The 16,783-nt window shown below is 40.7% G+C and overlaps 1 pseudogene across 1 annotated transcript; it reads right to left on the bottom strand.

Annotated features, from left to right (window-relative positions):
- Positions 1 to 14,365: 14,365 nt before the first annotated feature.
- On the bottom strand, positions 14,366 to 15,494 carry LOC309798619 (hsc70-interacting protein-like; annotated as a pseudogene). Its single transcript has one exon. The product of its transcript is annotated as a hsc70-interacting protein-like (transcript).
- Positions 15,495 to 16,783: the final 1,289 nt, after the last annotated feature.

Here is a 16,783-nt window from a genome sequence, read left to right as displayed (position 1 = left end):
TCAAGAACCATAAATCATGTTGATAGTATGTGCTCTGGATATGATGTGATGAAAACATCACTATACGCCAGTGAACTTCTCCCCAGCACCCCATAACCCCAGGCTAATCATGAGAAAAACATCAGACAAATTCCAGTAGAAGAGCATCCTGCAATATACCTGACCAGTACTCCCTGAAACTGTTAAGGTCATCACAAAGAAAGTCTGAGAAACTCTTACGGCCAAGAGGTGGCTAAGGAGACATGACAAATAATATAATGTGGTGTCCTGGAACCAAAAAAAGGCCATTAGGTAAAAACTAAGGATATCTAAATAAAATGGGCTTCAGATATTAATAATGTATTAATATCAGTTCATTAATTGTAACATGTACCATACTAACGTAAGATGTCAATAACTGGGGAAACTTGGGGGTTGGGTGGAGTGGGGATGTAATATACAAACCCTCTGTCTCCATTCTTCTGTAAATCTAAAACTGTTCTTTAAAAAATGGTCATGAAGTCAGTGGTTAATGGAATACATGGTAAAATTTTCCTTTTCTCCATTCCAGCTGGGAAAGATTTGTCTGTTTGTTTATTATTATTTTTTTTGTTTTTGTTAAACACAAAAGAGATCTTTGCTCAGAGACATAGGAAGTGTTTTTCTTCTCCCACTTTTGGGGTTATGAGTGAGCTTGCCAATGTTGAAGGCAGATGCCTTAGAACCCTTGAGTAGATAATATAACTATATAATTAGTTGGAACTTGGAGAGATTCCCAAGACAGCTGAGAAATGACCAGTAGTGTACACTGATGGCCAGGAGCTTCTTAACATTAGACAGGGGACTCATTCCTTTGCAATCCTCGCAGTTCAACCACATGCAGTTAGAATGATAGTTTCAACCAATCTGAAGTAACATAAGTGATTCTACTCATAGGATCTCTGAGCAAAGTGTTCAGACAGGATTAACTGTTGGGGCTTTCATCTCCTACTCCTAGCATGGTGGCTGGCACTCAGTAGGTACTTAGCAAATGTTCATGAAATAAATGGTAATGTGCTCCAAGCGTTCAGTGCAGTATTACAATATTTTACATATGGTTCTAATAAAGTAAAGAGCTGGATAGCCTGGCTGGCAAAATGTTATAATTATCGCCTGAAAAAACATTTATTAAATATCTTCTAATTCATGGAATTTATCTTTTATTAGTTCATCTACTATCAGTTTCAAATCTCTGAATAGCAGAACTGTGTCTTTTATTATGGGAAATGTTGGACCATATGTTACTTGAAAGGGATTTTTCCCTAAATATTTATTAATGTGCTAGCTTGAACTCAAAACTGGCCTATCAGGAATGGTTAATGTTTTCCTCATGAGGAATCTTGACGCAGTTGAACATTATAATTTGTGTGTGTATTTTTATTAGCTCAGAACCTTGCCAGTTCACTCATGCTAATCTGCAATTCCTGTAATTATCACACACAAAAAAGTTAATGGGGCAAATTAACCCCATTTCTCAATGCAGGCTTAATAGGAAAAAGTTATTTTGAAAGCTCAGTGGTTTATAAGCACTGCTTTACAAAACACACTGTAACACGCTTCTACTTCGAGATACAGCCTTAAGTAGTTAAACAAGTTCACTGGTATTAAGTGGGTATATTTCCATCCTTTATTTTTCCTTATTGACTTCATTACTTAAGATATATCTGACTAGATGCTGGCAAAGGACCTCCTGGAAGCATGCAGCCATGGTGCAGGGGAGTGGAGGGAACTCCCTATTTGGGGAGGAGAGTGGATCATTGGAGATAAGTGTGATTGAACAACTAGCTCTTATGGAATATCGTTGAGAGAGTAATAATTGGTTTTAATCAGGGATTATGCAGAGAATCTGTGGATTGAAAGTGACTAATAACTGCTTAATATAATCTAAGACTCAGAAAGATCCACGATAAAATAACTACAAAGAAGTAGAATCAAAACACATTCCTGGATGTTTTAATCATTGAAGTTGGAACAAAAGGGATAACCATGAAATCTTATTTCTAAAATAAATCCTTCCAGGAGTCAGTGAGTGGAGACCAAAGCAGACTTTTAGAAGAACTAACTTCAAAAGACATTCTCTATATTATAAGGGTCCAATTGTTAAAATAAAATGATCAAGACCTCCCGGAGATTCTAGGTCATGACTAAACCATCACCATCGACTCGGACATTTCTAGAGACCTAGCACTCTTCCACCCTCTGCTCCACTCACGGCCCAGGCTGGGCAGTGAAGTTCTCCATCATTCGGTTGGACAGTGCTACAGGACAGGCCTCCAAACACAGAGCTTCCTGGGCACTGCAGTACACTGGAAAAGCTCTATTAAGAGTGGGTAAGTGCAGCCTGAGTGTCTGGTGAGATCAAACCTGAAGAGAGAGTGAGATAAGGAGAGAGTTGAGTCATTAGTCAATTCTTTTAACTAACTCTCTGAAGTTGGCTGGCTTCACACTAGACCTGGTGATTAATGGTGGAGAGATAGCTCTTACAATTCAACTTCTGTAAGTAGAAAGAAATTTAAAGCTTCCCCTGAGCATTCGCTTCCTCTTTAACTGCTTCAAAACAAATCTCAGTGTCTCTAGGCTGATGCCAGTTCTCATCTTGCACATAGCCCTTGATGGGGAAGAGAGAGCAGGCCAGCCATCCCCTATTGGACAGTGACCCATGGTTCTCTGCCTTTTCACAGCAATCTCCCAAAGGGAGAAATAGAGTCATGACATCAAGGGACAAAATGGCAACCCTGAGAGGTCATTCCACTGTCAGAAAACACACACAAGCTATTATTCTGAAGAGGGGAAAACTACTTGCAGTTTTCCAAGTGGATAGTCTGGAGTTTGCTATAGAAGTGCTTTTTAGTTCTATTATCCCTTGCAGAATAGTATGTATATAAAAGTTAAGAAGATTCAATATGGAGAATAAATTTTTCTGGCTTTGAAAATTTTTCTAATACATAAGCACAACTCTTAGTTGCAGAGACTCAGTTACTCAGCTATCAAAGATGATATGGTTAAGGTGACCAGACCACCATCTACCCGGCTGCACAGAAATCTAGGATTCATGCTGTTTCCTCTCTTCTCATACCCAATCTGTTAGTTTCATTAATTCTCCTTTCAAAATATTTTAATTCATCCAATTTTCTCCATTCTCATGACACCATTTTAGTTTAAATCACAGTCATGTCTCACCTGAACTATTACAATAACCTCTTTAATAGAACTCACTCTTGCTTCTCTATAATCTTTCTCATGGCAGCCAGAGAGATCTTTTTTAAACATTTGTGAGATCATACTATTCATGAAGTCATGTCATCTTCAATGGCTTCCTTCCAGGGCTGTAGATGATCTAGCCCTTCCCTACCTTCCAACTTCATTTCCTATTACGTTCTGCCCTAATACCACTGGCCTGTTTGGGATTCCTTGACTAAGCCAACCTCTTATCTGCCTCAGAGACTTTGCCTTCATTTCCTCTGGCTGTAATGCTGACCTCCTCATGACTGGTTCTCTCCTGTCTTCTAGGTCTTAGCATAAATGTCACCTCCACAGATAGGATCTCCCCAACCTGTCCCCTTCCCTTGTTATTCTCCCTGTATTAATATCCTCTGCTTATTTTGTTCACAGCACTTATAATCTGAAATTGTCCTATTTATTTATTAATGTATATACTTACTCTTTTTTTTTAACTTTAAAAAAAATAAATTTATTTATTTTTGGCTGCATTGGATCTTCGTTGCTGCGTGTGGGCTTTCTCTAGTTGCTGCGAGGGTGGGCTGCTCTTCATTGCGGTGCAGGGGCTTCTCATTGCGGTGGCTTCTCTTGTTGTGGAGCACGGGCTCTAGGCATGAGGGCTTCAGTAGTTGTGGCACACAGGCTCTAGAGTGCAAGCTCAGTAGTTGTGGTGCTTGGGCTTAGTTGCTCCGCAGCATGTGGGATCTTCCCAGACCAGGGCACGAACCTGTGTACCCTGCGTTGGCAGGCGGCTTCTTAACCACTGCGCCACCAGGGAAGCCCATCTGTAACTTTTAATTCATGGAAAATTTCAAGCATTGTATATACTTACTCTTGATCTCTTCTCTCCCACAATAGAATCTAAGCTTTTCCAGGGTAGGAACCATGCTTGTCTTCGTGACATCATTGTATCTACAATACTTAGAACAGTGCCTAGAACATAGTAAATATTCAGTGGATATTTGTGAAATGAATGAAGAAAGAAAGGTCATCTAGAGCAGGGGTTGGCAACATTTTTCTGTAAAAGGCCAGAGAGTAAATATTTTAGCATTTGTCATTTACAGTCTCTGTTGCCTATTCTTCTTCATGTAAAGACCATTCTTCACTCTTACAAAAGCAGACCACAAGCTGGATGTGGCCCAAGGGCTATGGTTGCCAAGCCCTGATCTAGATCAAAAGAGAAGTTTATCCATGACCCTAGTTACCTCTAATGTCTAACTTTTGTATACTTGTCTGAGTTCTAGGGTGTAGTAGATAAACTGGAGTAGTTACGTCAGCTGTTACCTCCTTGTCCATGACCCCTTCTTAGTGAACCTGTTCCACCCACAGTTCCTGGAGAGGAATAGCTTTATATGCTACCTGATTTCCTCCACACCTCCTACTTCCTACTCATGGCTGATTGTACTAGAGCTGAACTCTACCCTAATCAGATGATGATGTCTCTATGGAATTTGGAATTGGGCCACTAAAATTGAACCAATTAGATGCCAATGGGCTCTTGACATAAAATAGTAGGGTAGATCCGTGACAAACCAAAGCCAAATGTAAGCTCATATTTTCAGGGAATAGCGATACCACAATAAAAATGAGGTCAGACTACTAAAGACACTGAAGGAGATATACAGGTAGAAGCACAGACCTGAAGCCCAAGGGTCCTGAGAAGAAAGGAGTAGCCTTGGGTCCTGAACATCCAGTTCCATGTCCCATGTGGTCTAGGCGTGCTTTGCTTATGTCCTTGGATATCTGTGAAGTGGTCTGTTGTATCTCTCCTTAACTGACCTAATTTAAGAGAGCTTCTATTCCTGACAATGAGGCTGGGTGTTTCAAGTTACTATCAAAGCTATGATCAATACACACATATTTAACAGATGTCTGCTATGTTTAGGATATCTGAGAGCAAACATCATGAGAGCAAACACATATGTACAAGAAATTGTTATTGCCTTCAGGGTAAATCTAGTTGAGGAATGAGACAGAGATATATGAAATAATAATTAACAGCGTAAGGCCATGTGCAGTTAAACACCTCATGACAGGATTCTATCTATGTGTCTAAGACTTTTTAAAAATCAATTTTAATGGTATTTAAAGCAAAATGAAAATGGATGCTGAGGAAATAATACTGTTTCAAAAGAATTACACACAGTGCATTCTGACAAATAAAATTGCTTTTTATCAAGAATTGTACTTTTGTCTAAGTATTTAAGGCACATTTTAGCAGAATTTCGCAACTGCTAACGCTGAGTCAAATCTACCCAGATTAACTGAGAATAAACCATTCCTGTGCTCTTTCTGAAAGAGATAAGGACTATCCCCAGACTATCTAAAAAGTGTTTGGTCTTAACAACAAAGGTTAGATAAAGTCCTGGGTGTGTTCCAAGCAAACTCTTGGGTATTTTATCAATACAGGCATCAGGTTACCAATTGCTTTAAAAATGCGCTCTCTGATATTGTCTCTATGCTGACAAAATATTCACTCAGAAAAACAACCTCTAGAGACCTGTGTCTGATATGAGTGCATATAGGAATTATTTTTTCCTGAACGAAGATTTGTAGAAGTACCATCTTCTAGGGATGCTACCTACAAGATCTACTCAGTCTGAAGTGGAAATAAACTCTATAAAGGCAACAAGTTTATCAGGATTTTATTTTTTTAACGTCTTTATTGGAGTATAATTGCTTTACAGTGGTGTGTTAGTTTCTGCTTTATAACAAAGTGAGTCAGCTCTACATATACATATATCCCCATATCTCTTCCCTCTTGCATCTCCCTCCCTCCCACCCTCCCTATCCCACCCCTCTAGGTGGTCACAAAGCACCGAGCTGATCTCCCTGTGCTATGTGGCTGCTTCCCACTAGCTATCTATTTTAAGTTTGGTAGTGTATATATGTCCATGCCACTCTCTCACTTCGTCTCAGCTTACACTTCCCCCTCCCCATGTCCACAAATCCATTCTCTAGTAGGTCTATCAGGATTTTTTTAAAGTAAGTTTTTATCAAAGCATTGTTTTAAAAGGAAATAAAAATGGGAAATGGGGAGTAATAAAATAAGTTTTCTGTCATATCAATGCATAGAAATTCAGCATAGGTACTATAATCTACTACTTAGATCCCAACAGTTTTTCTTCATCCATGGAGTATATACACCGGATACAAAACAGGGTATGAGTCAGTAATTGATTTGTGTTCATGTGCCAATGCTGATAGTACTATACCAGTTAACTAACCAGTTGTTGTCCAACTTGAGTGTGGATCAGAATCACTTGGGGGCTTGTTGAAACAGATTTACTGGGCCCCACTCTCAGAGTTTCTGATTTAGTAGGTGGGCCTGAGAATCTGCATTTCTAACAAGTTCCTAGGTGATACTGATGCTGCTGGTCTGGGGGACCACACTGAGAACCAATGAACTGACAACAATCACATAGGCTTTGGCCCTATCACTAGCCTGGACTTCCCTGCTGGACATACCTAGAGAGTCCACTAGAACTGTATGAAGAAACAGTCTGAGATGGTTTCCGTATGAATTCTATTGCTCAAAAGTCATACAGTGGTTTGGCGGATTCTGTCTGTAATTCTGATTAATTTTTAATTCCCTCACTTTCATATAAGGCCCAATGCCAGCTGATAGTGGTGGCTTAGGTAAAGAGGCACACATAGCAGGCTCCAGTGAGATTCCCCAGCAAGGAACCACAGCAGAAAATCTTCTCACCAAAGAAGTTCACGCTGATGGCTCCAGTGACAGTGCTGGTCCAGTCCAGTTTTTGTGTTTGGAAAGGACTGTCCAGAGAAATGGAGTACTGACACATGCTGCAACATGGATGAACCTTGAAAACATTATGCTAAGAGAAAGAGACCAGTCCTCAAAAACCACGTATTGTATCATTCTATTCACATGAAAGTCCAGAACAGGGAAGTCTACAGAGACAGAAAGTAGATTAGTAGTTTTAGGGCTGATGGGGAAAGGGACAAGTGTGGGTGTGGGGAAGATTAGCTCAAGGGTACAAGGTGTCTTTTTGAGGTGATGCAAATATTCTAAAATTGTGGTGATGGCTGTACATGTCTATGCATATACTAAAAACCATTGCATTGTACACTTTAAGTGGGTGAATTGTATGGTATGTGATTTATATCTCAATGAAGCTGTTAAGAAAAGAAAAAAGGACTGTCCGCTGGCAGTTTGCTCATCCTCATACCATGCTCACCATCTTCCTACTTTCCAAAAAGCTTTCCTTGGTACTTGGGCATGCACAGACGGTCTCAAAAAAATGGCAAGGTGCTAATATTAGTGGCCATTTCTAAAAAGAAAGAAGGGATTCCCAAAATATAATTAAGTCTTTGTTACCTATTATTTTTATCCAAAGTGGAAGAAAAAAGGTTATGAAAAAGAACAAAAGAGGACTTGCCTGAAGGTCCAGTGGTTAAGACACCACGCTTCCATTGCAGGGGGCACGGGTTCGATCCCTGGTCAGAGAACTAAGATCCCGCATGCCGGATGGCACAGCCAAAAAAAAAAAAAGAAAAAGCACAAAATGTATAAGACTGACAGAACAGTTTTCTGGTTTCTTTGGAAGGTGGTTTGTAAAATTAAAATAAGTGTTCCAAGTGTGAGAATTACAAAGAAACCACTGAGGCCTCCACTCCAGGAAACACAGTTTGAAGGGGACCGTGAGACTTGGGCTCCAGAAAGCATCTTTATACATCCCACAGTATAGAGACGGTATTAAGAAATGAAATAACATTTCCTCTCAAGGGCTATATGAAGAAGCTTGTGTGTGAAGGAAAATGCCCTGAATAGTCCAGGCCTTGGACACACACATACACACACATACACACACACACACACACAAAGCAAATGGTTCAGAAAATGAAACTCATCCCAGAAGCAAATTACCTAGACTTAATTCATTAATATGTTTGCAAAACATTTTCTGAGCACATATAATAACCCCCAACATTGTAGTCAGACATTGCCCTGCGCTCAAATGATACAAAGAAAAGAGAGGCTGCCCCAGTCCTCAAGGAGCTTATTGTCTAGGGGGAAACTCAAGAAACCAGTGGTCCCAGTACTTTCTGGTGACCACTTTGATAAATCGTGCTTTGGAAGCACAGAGAGGGACAGGTAAATTACGCTGTGGGCTGAGACAGCTTCCTGTAGAAAATGACCCTTGATCTGAGTTTTAAAGGAAAAGTAGAAGTTAGCTAGCTAGAGGATGAAGGGATAGGATGTGACAGTGTGGACAAGAGCAGATTAGGATGCTCAGCTTTGGAAGGCACTGTTGGCAGTGGCTTGGCTCCTTCATGGTCCCAGAACATGCAGAACACGTCTACCATGGTTCTAGCTTTCCCTGGGTAACTTTGACCCTTGGGGGTCTGGTGACATAACTTCCTCCTTTCATTCCTCCACACCCAGAACTTGCCATTGGTGGTGGCTTGCCATTGTTGCTCACTTCTGCTTGCCTCACCATCCTGATTGACTTAGCTCTTCCATCACCTGTGTAACCAATTCACTGTAATACATGTCTTCTGCTCCAAAGACCAAAAAAAAAAAAAAAAAAAAGGTGTGAAGGGATGGAAACAACAGACAGTATCATTTCTGATAGGAAACTGCAATTACCTGTGAATGGCTGGGGTGAACGGATGTGTGAGAGTAGAGGAGTGGGAAGCAGCCGCATAGCACAGGGAGATCAGCTCGGTGCTTTGTGACCACCTAGAGGGGTGGGATAGGGAGGGTGGGAGGCAGGGAGACGCAAGAGGGAAGAGATATGGGAACATATGTATATGTATAACTGATTCACTTTGTTATAAAGCAGAAACTAACACGCCATTGTAAAGCAATTATACTCCAATAAAGATGTAAAAAACAACAACAACAACAAAAAAAAAACAAGAGAAGTAGGGTGTTAGGTGCTAAACTGAAAGCAACAGGGAGCCATTGATGGATTAAGTAGGAGTCTGATTAGCATTTAGTAAGATCACCTTGGTAGCAGTGCAGAGAATGGGTTTATTGGGGTTGGCCATGCTCAGCTTAGCAGTAGAAAAACTATTTAGGAAACCGTTTCAATAACCTAGGGAAAGATGATACTGGCAGGGGCTAGGCAGCAGTTCTCAAACATTTTGTTCTCAGGAGCCCTTTATACTCTTGAAAATTATTAAAGGCTCCAAGATAGCTGACTTAGTTCTCCACAGCACATGCAGACACAACAAGGTGATAGAAAAGAGATTACCTGCTGATGAATATTTCTGTTTAAGAGCCAGGATAACGTCTCAAAAATCTCTCAGCTGACTCTTTTCCAGTACTTAAACTAGTCACTGAAAAGAGGGGACAGGGGAAGCATCATGCCTGGTTTAAACTAATCATGATTCTGTCTCTGGGGCCAGGGTTGGGGCTGGATCCAGCCTCCTCTGAAGCTTATAGAGGCACCTACTAACAAGGAAGGCAGTGGAAAGGGTAAGTGCCATTAGGGCGGCAACTATTGGTGGCAGTTATAGGATTCATCAATGTAGAAGTTGTCAGTTAAAAGTCCCATGTCTAGCGATGATTAACCAGAGAGATAATGAAGTAAGATGAGCTGAGACCTGAGGACTGGACTCTAAGGAACACTGACACTTAAGGGATGAGCAAAGGAAAAGCAAGCTCTGAAAGAAACTCTGGGACAGAAGGGACAGTGGTTAGAAGTGTGTGGCTCTAAGTCAGACTGCTGGAGCTGAGCGCTATGAACGCTATTAGCTGTCTGGTCTTGAGAAAATCACTTAGATGTTCTAAACCTAAGTTTTCTCATCTATAAGATGATGGAAATAATTATGCTATTTCATTAGTGCTATTAAGAGGATTAAATACAGTAATTGTGTAGTTGGCACAGAACCTTAATAAAGGATCTGCTTCAGAGATGGAAAGATAATCAGATGTAACAGAAGCCAGGAGAGAAGGGAATTTTTAAAATAGCTCCAGTGGTAAATACTGAAAAGAAGTCGTTTAAGGTAAGAACTGTCAAGAGATACTTAGGGGTTGTCCTGTTCACATTTTTAGCATCTACTATTGGCTTATATTAAACTAGCAGTCAACTAAATAAGATCTTTTTAGACAAACTCCAGCCAAACTAGGGCTCCTTCTTTCTGTACCTGTGTAGCTGACCGCAAGATTTAGTTTATCCACTACATTGTATCTAACCCTTGGTTTTAATCCAGTGTTCTAGCCTGACAGGACTAATTTGAATCTTTGATCTATTTGCTTACGTCAGATGGCATTTCCAATGTTAATGTCATCTGCATGTTTGCTGTGTATATCTTGTATATTTTTATCTATTTTAACAGTTAAGTGGTAAGAATATTTAAAAGGGAAGTTACTTTTCTCTAAGCTTCGTTCAATTTCCTCATCAGTAAAATGAGTATAATTATATTTATTTCACATAGGGTTGCAATAAATAAGTAAATGTCTGAACGTGCCTAGTACTGTGTGTAGCACAAAGAAGATGTTCCTACGTTCTTCCTGGTTCCCTCCTCTCTTCTGCCCTGTATCATTTTTTCCTTTTTCTCTTCTTTCTTTTAAAATTTCTTTAAAACTTTGTTTTAACATACTGCCTTGCTTACAAAGAGAAACTACGTATAGAATAGGACAGTGTTTTGAAATCCAATTGGCTAGAATAAACTGAATTTCATGCTTTGAATTGGGACAGCTCCCTTAAGTAAATATAAAGGCATAAATATATTTCTGTCTCCTTTTCCCCTAATCCCTACTTACACACTCCACCTCCCATCACCTCCTCCCACATCCCCTCTAGCCCCTCCAAGCAGATCATAGTCACTTCACTGCTAATAGAAATATATTCACTGAGTATCTACAGTGTGAACAGCCTCAGGTTAGGACTGAAGTTAAGATACTATAAGCCGAAAACAATCTTTCTGCCTTTTAGGACCTAATGAACTCTGAGTATCTGGGTTTAATCCCCTAGAGTCTCTCCATTCGCCTGTAAATCAACTACCTCATGGTAACACCTGGGGGAAAGAAAGAAAGAAGACCTCTTGTGGACTTTTGCCCTCTCTCCCAGGTAATATGTACATTTTATACGTGTATTCTTTCCTGCTTCCAACAAATATTTCTGAAACTTCTATTATGTGCCAGGCACGATTATAAATACTAAGGATATGTGGAGAACAAGGCAGGCAATGTCCCTGTTCTCATGGGATTTACAGTCTAGAGCGGGGAGACAGACAATAAACACAAAGAAAAATGCTTGAACAGGACAGTATTGGACATAAATGTGATATAGAACATTTGAACAAGTGACGTGCTCCAGAGTAGCTCGTTTAGGTTGGGTGGGCAGGAGAAGTCCCTCTAAGCAGGTGACATTTCACCTGAGACCTGAATCACAAGAACCAGTTACACTAAGATCTAAAGAACATTCCAGACAGAAGAAACACTAGTCCAAAGCCCCTGAGGTAGGGATAAAATCGCTGTGTTCACAGGGCTGAAAGGAGGCCAGCGTGGCTGGATTACAGCACCCAACGGGGAGAGTGGCATGAGATAAAGTGGGAGAGCCACAGGCCCGGTCACCGGGAAAGGCCTTGCAAACCTGGAGGCCTGTTAGAATATCCTGGGGAGCTTTAAAAACTATGTGGACCCTCCTCCAGAGATTCTGATTCACTTGATCTGAGGTGGAGCCCAAGCAACTAAAGTTCTCAGGGGATTCCTCTGTGCAGCCAGGGTTGAGAATCAGTGATGTCTGTGTTTCACAAGCTGTGGTAGGGAGTTTGTATTTTCTCCTAAGTGGAATGGGAAGTCACTGAAGGGTATTAAGCGGAGGAGAGATGGGATTTGAGTAATTTATTTAAAAGATCCCTCTAACTTCTATATGGAGAATGGATTTAGTGGATCAAGAGAGGAAACAGGTGATTGTTGTCTTTTTGTGGACATATGCTTTCATTTCTCCTGGGTAAATACCTAGGAATGGAATTGCTGGAAATAAACCAAATGTCAATCAGAAGTTGAATGGGGGGGCTTCCCTGGTGGTGCAGTGGCTGAGAGTCTGCCTGCCGATGCAGGGGACATGAGTTCGTGCCCCGGTCCGGGAAGATCCCACATGCCGCAGAGCGGCTGGGCCCGTGAGCCATGGCCGCTGAGCCTGCGCGTCCGGAGCCTGTGCTCCGCAACGGGAGAGGCCACAACAGTGAGAGGCCCGCGTACCGCAAAAAAAAAAAAAAAAAAAAAAAAAAAAAGTTGAATGGATAAACACACTGTGATAGGTTTTCATACAAATAAAATACTACTCAGCAATAAAAACAACTACTGGTACATGCAATAACATAGATGAATCTCAAAACCATGATGTCGAGCCAGATCAGGCAGACACAAAAGCACGTATACTATACTAACCCTCTTATGAGGAATAACAATCAGAAATGGTAGGCTCTAGGGGGTAGAGACTGACTGGAAGGGGGTTAGTAGGGAATTTATTAGGGTAATGGAAATGTACTACATCTTGATTACATGAGTATACACGTTTATCAAAACTCATTTGAACTGTACACTTAGAATCTGTACATTTCATCGTATGTGGATTTTACCTCAATTCAAAAAATGAAAAAGGACTACTACACACGTACTAGAATGATTTTTAAAAAATTCCAAGTGCTGGAGAGGATGCGGAACAACTGGAACTCTCAGATGTTACTGGCAGGAGTGCAAGATGGAAAATAGTTTGGCAGTTTCTGATAAAATTAAACAGGCACTTACCATATGATTCAGCAATCTCACATCTAACTATTTACCCAAGAGAAAGAAAATATGTCACACAAAGACCTGTATGTGAATGTGTATATAGAAAAGCAACAGGGGTTACAGTAAGGAGGATCTTTGCAGTGTCCTGGTGAAAGATGATGGCATAGTCTGGGCTAAGGAGATGGACATGAAAGATTGGAGATGGTGTGGAGATAGGATATGGAGATGAAGAGAAGTCAACAAATTCAGGATATATTCTGGAGGTAGAAGCTGAGGGAACCCCATTGTTGATTGTGTGAGAAGAAGAGAGGAATCAAGAATGACTTTTTGGTTTTTCGTATAAGCATCTGGATGGGTGATGCTGTCATTTACGGAGATGCGGAAGCGTGGGATGAGTAGGCTAGGGGAGAGGAAAATCAAGAGCTCTTTTTTTTTTTTTTTTTTTGCGGTATGCTGGCCTCTCACTGCTGTGGCCTCCCCTGTGGCGGAGCACAGGCTCCAGACATGCAGGATCAGTGGCCATGGCTCATGGGCCCAGCCGCTCTGCGGCATGTGGGATCTTCCCGGACCGGGGCACGAACCCGTGTCCCCTGCATCGGCAGGCCGACTCTCAACCACTGTGCCACCAGGGAAGCCCAAGAGCTCTTTTTTAACCATGTTAAGTCTGAGATGTTTATTAGACTTCTTGGATATTTCAGCAATGGATTTCTGGAAAAGATGCTTCCATCTTTTATTGTTAAAATATAAACTTTCAATCTGGTCCAGTGGAGGATGCTGTGATGATAGGTGGCAGTGGAATGTAGTTCCTTGAATTTGTGATAGAGTCAGGACCAGGCTTATGAGGAGCAGAATTAGATATACTTTAATGTTTCTGTATGATTGTGGACCCAACAGATAGAGAGAATAAAAAAAAATGTTGAGGATGAAATGAAACAATAAATAGTTTAATCCAAGCAATGGTGTAGTCACCTGACTGGAGGTTTCTAAGAACTAATGAGGCTTGAAAATTAGAAAATGATATGATTTGGATTTAGGGATGTTAGTTATCTGCTGCTACATAACAAACTACCCCCAAATTTATATTAATAACAACATAAATGTTTATTATCTTCCACAGTTTCTGTGGATTGGGAATTTGGGAACAGCTTAGTGAGTTTTGTTTTTTAGCAGGAAGGGCTTAATTGTTGTTGTTTTAATATTTTTCAGGCTTAAGAAGTGTTTATAAAGCTTTTAATTCCCAGTAGGAAAATGTTATCTGAATGATTGTTCTAATAGCGAACCACTGTAAATTGTTTCAACTGCATTTGGGACAGAGGGAGAGAGATTATTTTCAAAGCACCATAGCTTTCTTCATGAGGTCAGAGGTACACTGGTTTGTATTATTGCGACATCCATTAGGCGATCTTTCCTTCAGCATGGGCTTTATTTGTCAGAAGGGCCTTAGGCTTGACCTCCCAATTTGGCTGAAGATTTACTGATGAGATTCACAACCTTTGGGTTGCTCTGATATTTCAACATATTTGCCAAGTTCTGGGGCACATCCTGGAAGGCCGTCATAACTTCTGGATCCTGCATGGCCGCAAGAACCTCTGGATCACTAATAATTTCATTGAGCCCAAGCATTCCTGCCATTCCAGGCATACCCCCTCCCATTCCAGGCATTCCTCCAGGAAAATTACCAGGTGTTGGCCCAGGAAAGCCACCAGAGAAATAGCCATATTGAGTTCCTGATTGTCTTCTGACTTTTTCCTCCCTCTGGGCTCTCTTTTGTTCTTCCCGAGCCTTCTTAAGCCTTTCTATTTTTTCTTTGATCTCTCGCTCTTCATGTTTTCCCTCATACTTTCTCTGATGTTCAGCAATTTTCTGGGCCCTTGGTTGAACTTCTTTCAGCATTGCACTAGCATCTTCATCATAATCCAGTTTAAAGGCAAGGGCAAGATCATGGACTGCTTCTACACAATGGCCCAGAGGTATGTGCGCTTTCCCTGCCCACTTGTAAGGCTGAGCTGAATCAGGATTTATTTCAATATCTCTGTCACAGTCTCAGATGACAGCATTTGGCTTCTGTAATTTGATGAAGACACTGGCTCTCTTGGCATATGGAATAGCCAAGCAAGGATTCAGCTTGATGGTATCTGTGAACAAGTCAATGGCTTTCTGTAGTTCACCATCATTTAGGGCCTCAGTGGCAGCCACATTTTTATCCTTTGCCTCATCCATCATCCCCTCAGTTATCTCAACATTTTCATCTCCCATTTCTTGAGGGGGCATCTGTGTCTGGTTCAATCGCACCTTCAATTTCTAGATCACTTTCCTCACTTGATGTTTCATCTGTCTTTATGTTTTCCTCTGCTTTCTCACTGTCTGGTTTTTCTTTCTTGGTATGTGCTGATTTAGTTTTATGAGTATCAGGTGGTATTTTACCTCCAATGACCTCCACTCACTCCCTCAGGAAGTGCATTTCTTCAGTGTTCAGGACACTGGCATCCTGCTTACACATTTTCATGAAGGTTCAAAGCTCGCTCACTTTGGGAAGGTCCATGGTCTGGCAAGGCTGAGGCTGAGGTCAGATTCCAGCCCAGGGAGCTAGCTCAGTGTGACTATGTAGAAGCGTGAGGCTGCTTAGTTTTGAGTCCAGGCCTCTCTTAAAGTCGCAGTTAATATGTTGGCCTGGGGCTACAGTTTTTGAAGGCTTGACTGGGGCTAGGGAATCCTTTTCCCAGATGGGTGATTCATACACATGGCAAGTTAATGCTGACTGTTTGTAGGAGGACTCAGTTTCTTACCATGTAGATGGCTCCTTGGGCTGCACGAGTAGCTGGCTTCCTCCACAACAAAAAATCCAGGAGTGTGCAAGGTAGAGGAAGCAATGTCTTTTATGTCCTAGCTTCAGAAGTCACTCTCCATCATTTCCACAATATCCTATTGATTACAGGTCAACATCATTCCGAGTAGAAGTGTCTACACAGGGAAGTGACTGACAGGAGGAGAGCATCGTTGGAGGCCCTTTTGGAGGCTGGTGTCAGCTCCCTTTTTAAGTTTTGTAGTTTATGATATATTAGTAGTATAAAGGGACTCATCTTCGTAGTGGTGTATGAGAAAAATTCCCCTAGATACTCGTGGCTCCAGACCTCATATGCAATTCAACCAGCTTTAGAAGATATCATCAAAAGAATTTGAGAAGATAAAATTTTTTGAAAGCAATAAGCATTTTTTAAAACATTGAGAAGGCTTACAATTAAATATAGTAGTGTTCTAAAAATCACACACATGGTATTAGTATTTTTGTGTAAAGGAATCTGTATATTTAGTGTTTTAAGTTTTTATAATGTTTAGGAGAATACGACCTATTGGAATGACACATTGTATGTGTAATGCTTATTTAAAATGTGTAACTAAGTAATTTATTTACATTTGTGATTTTAAGTGGAAATCTTTCAAATGTAAATACACTGTTAGACATTTTAAAAACTTAACATATTTATAAGATTAATTTATTAGATATATGTGAATTACTTAAGTACTTGGAAAGTGTTTTTTGGTTTTGGTTTTGGTTTGTGTTTAGGTCAGACAACTGAAGAACTTTAAAAAAATAAATTGAATATATTAAATTTATAAGTGTAGTTAAAATATTTAAAGTAGGTTAATTAACTGTGACCAAACATTCATCAAAAGTCCCCTTAGAGGGACTTCGCTGCTGGTCCAGTGGTTAAGACTCTGCACTCTCAATGCAGGGGGCCCTGGTTCGATCCCGCACGTCTCAACGAAGATCCTGCATGCGGCAATTAAGACCCGGCGCAGCCAAGTCAAATACAAAAATAAATATATATA

Source organism: Mesoplodon mirus (genome assembly GCF_964341445.2).
Source record: "Mesoplodon mirus genome assembly, chromosome: 2".
NCBI classification, from domain to species: domain Eukaryota; kingdom Metazoa; phylum Chordata; class Mammalia; order Artiodactyla; family Ziphiidae; genus Mesoplodon; species Mesoplodon mirus.
Note: the sequence above shows the minus strand (reverse complement) of the source record. Positions and strands in the feature narration are given on the sequence as shown.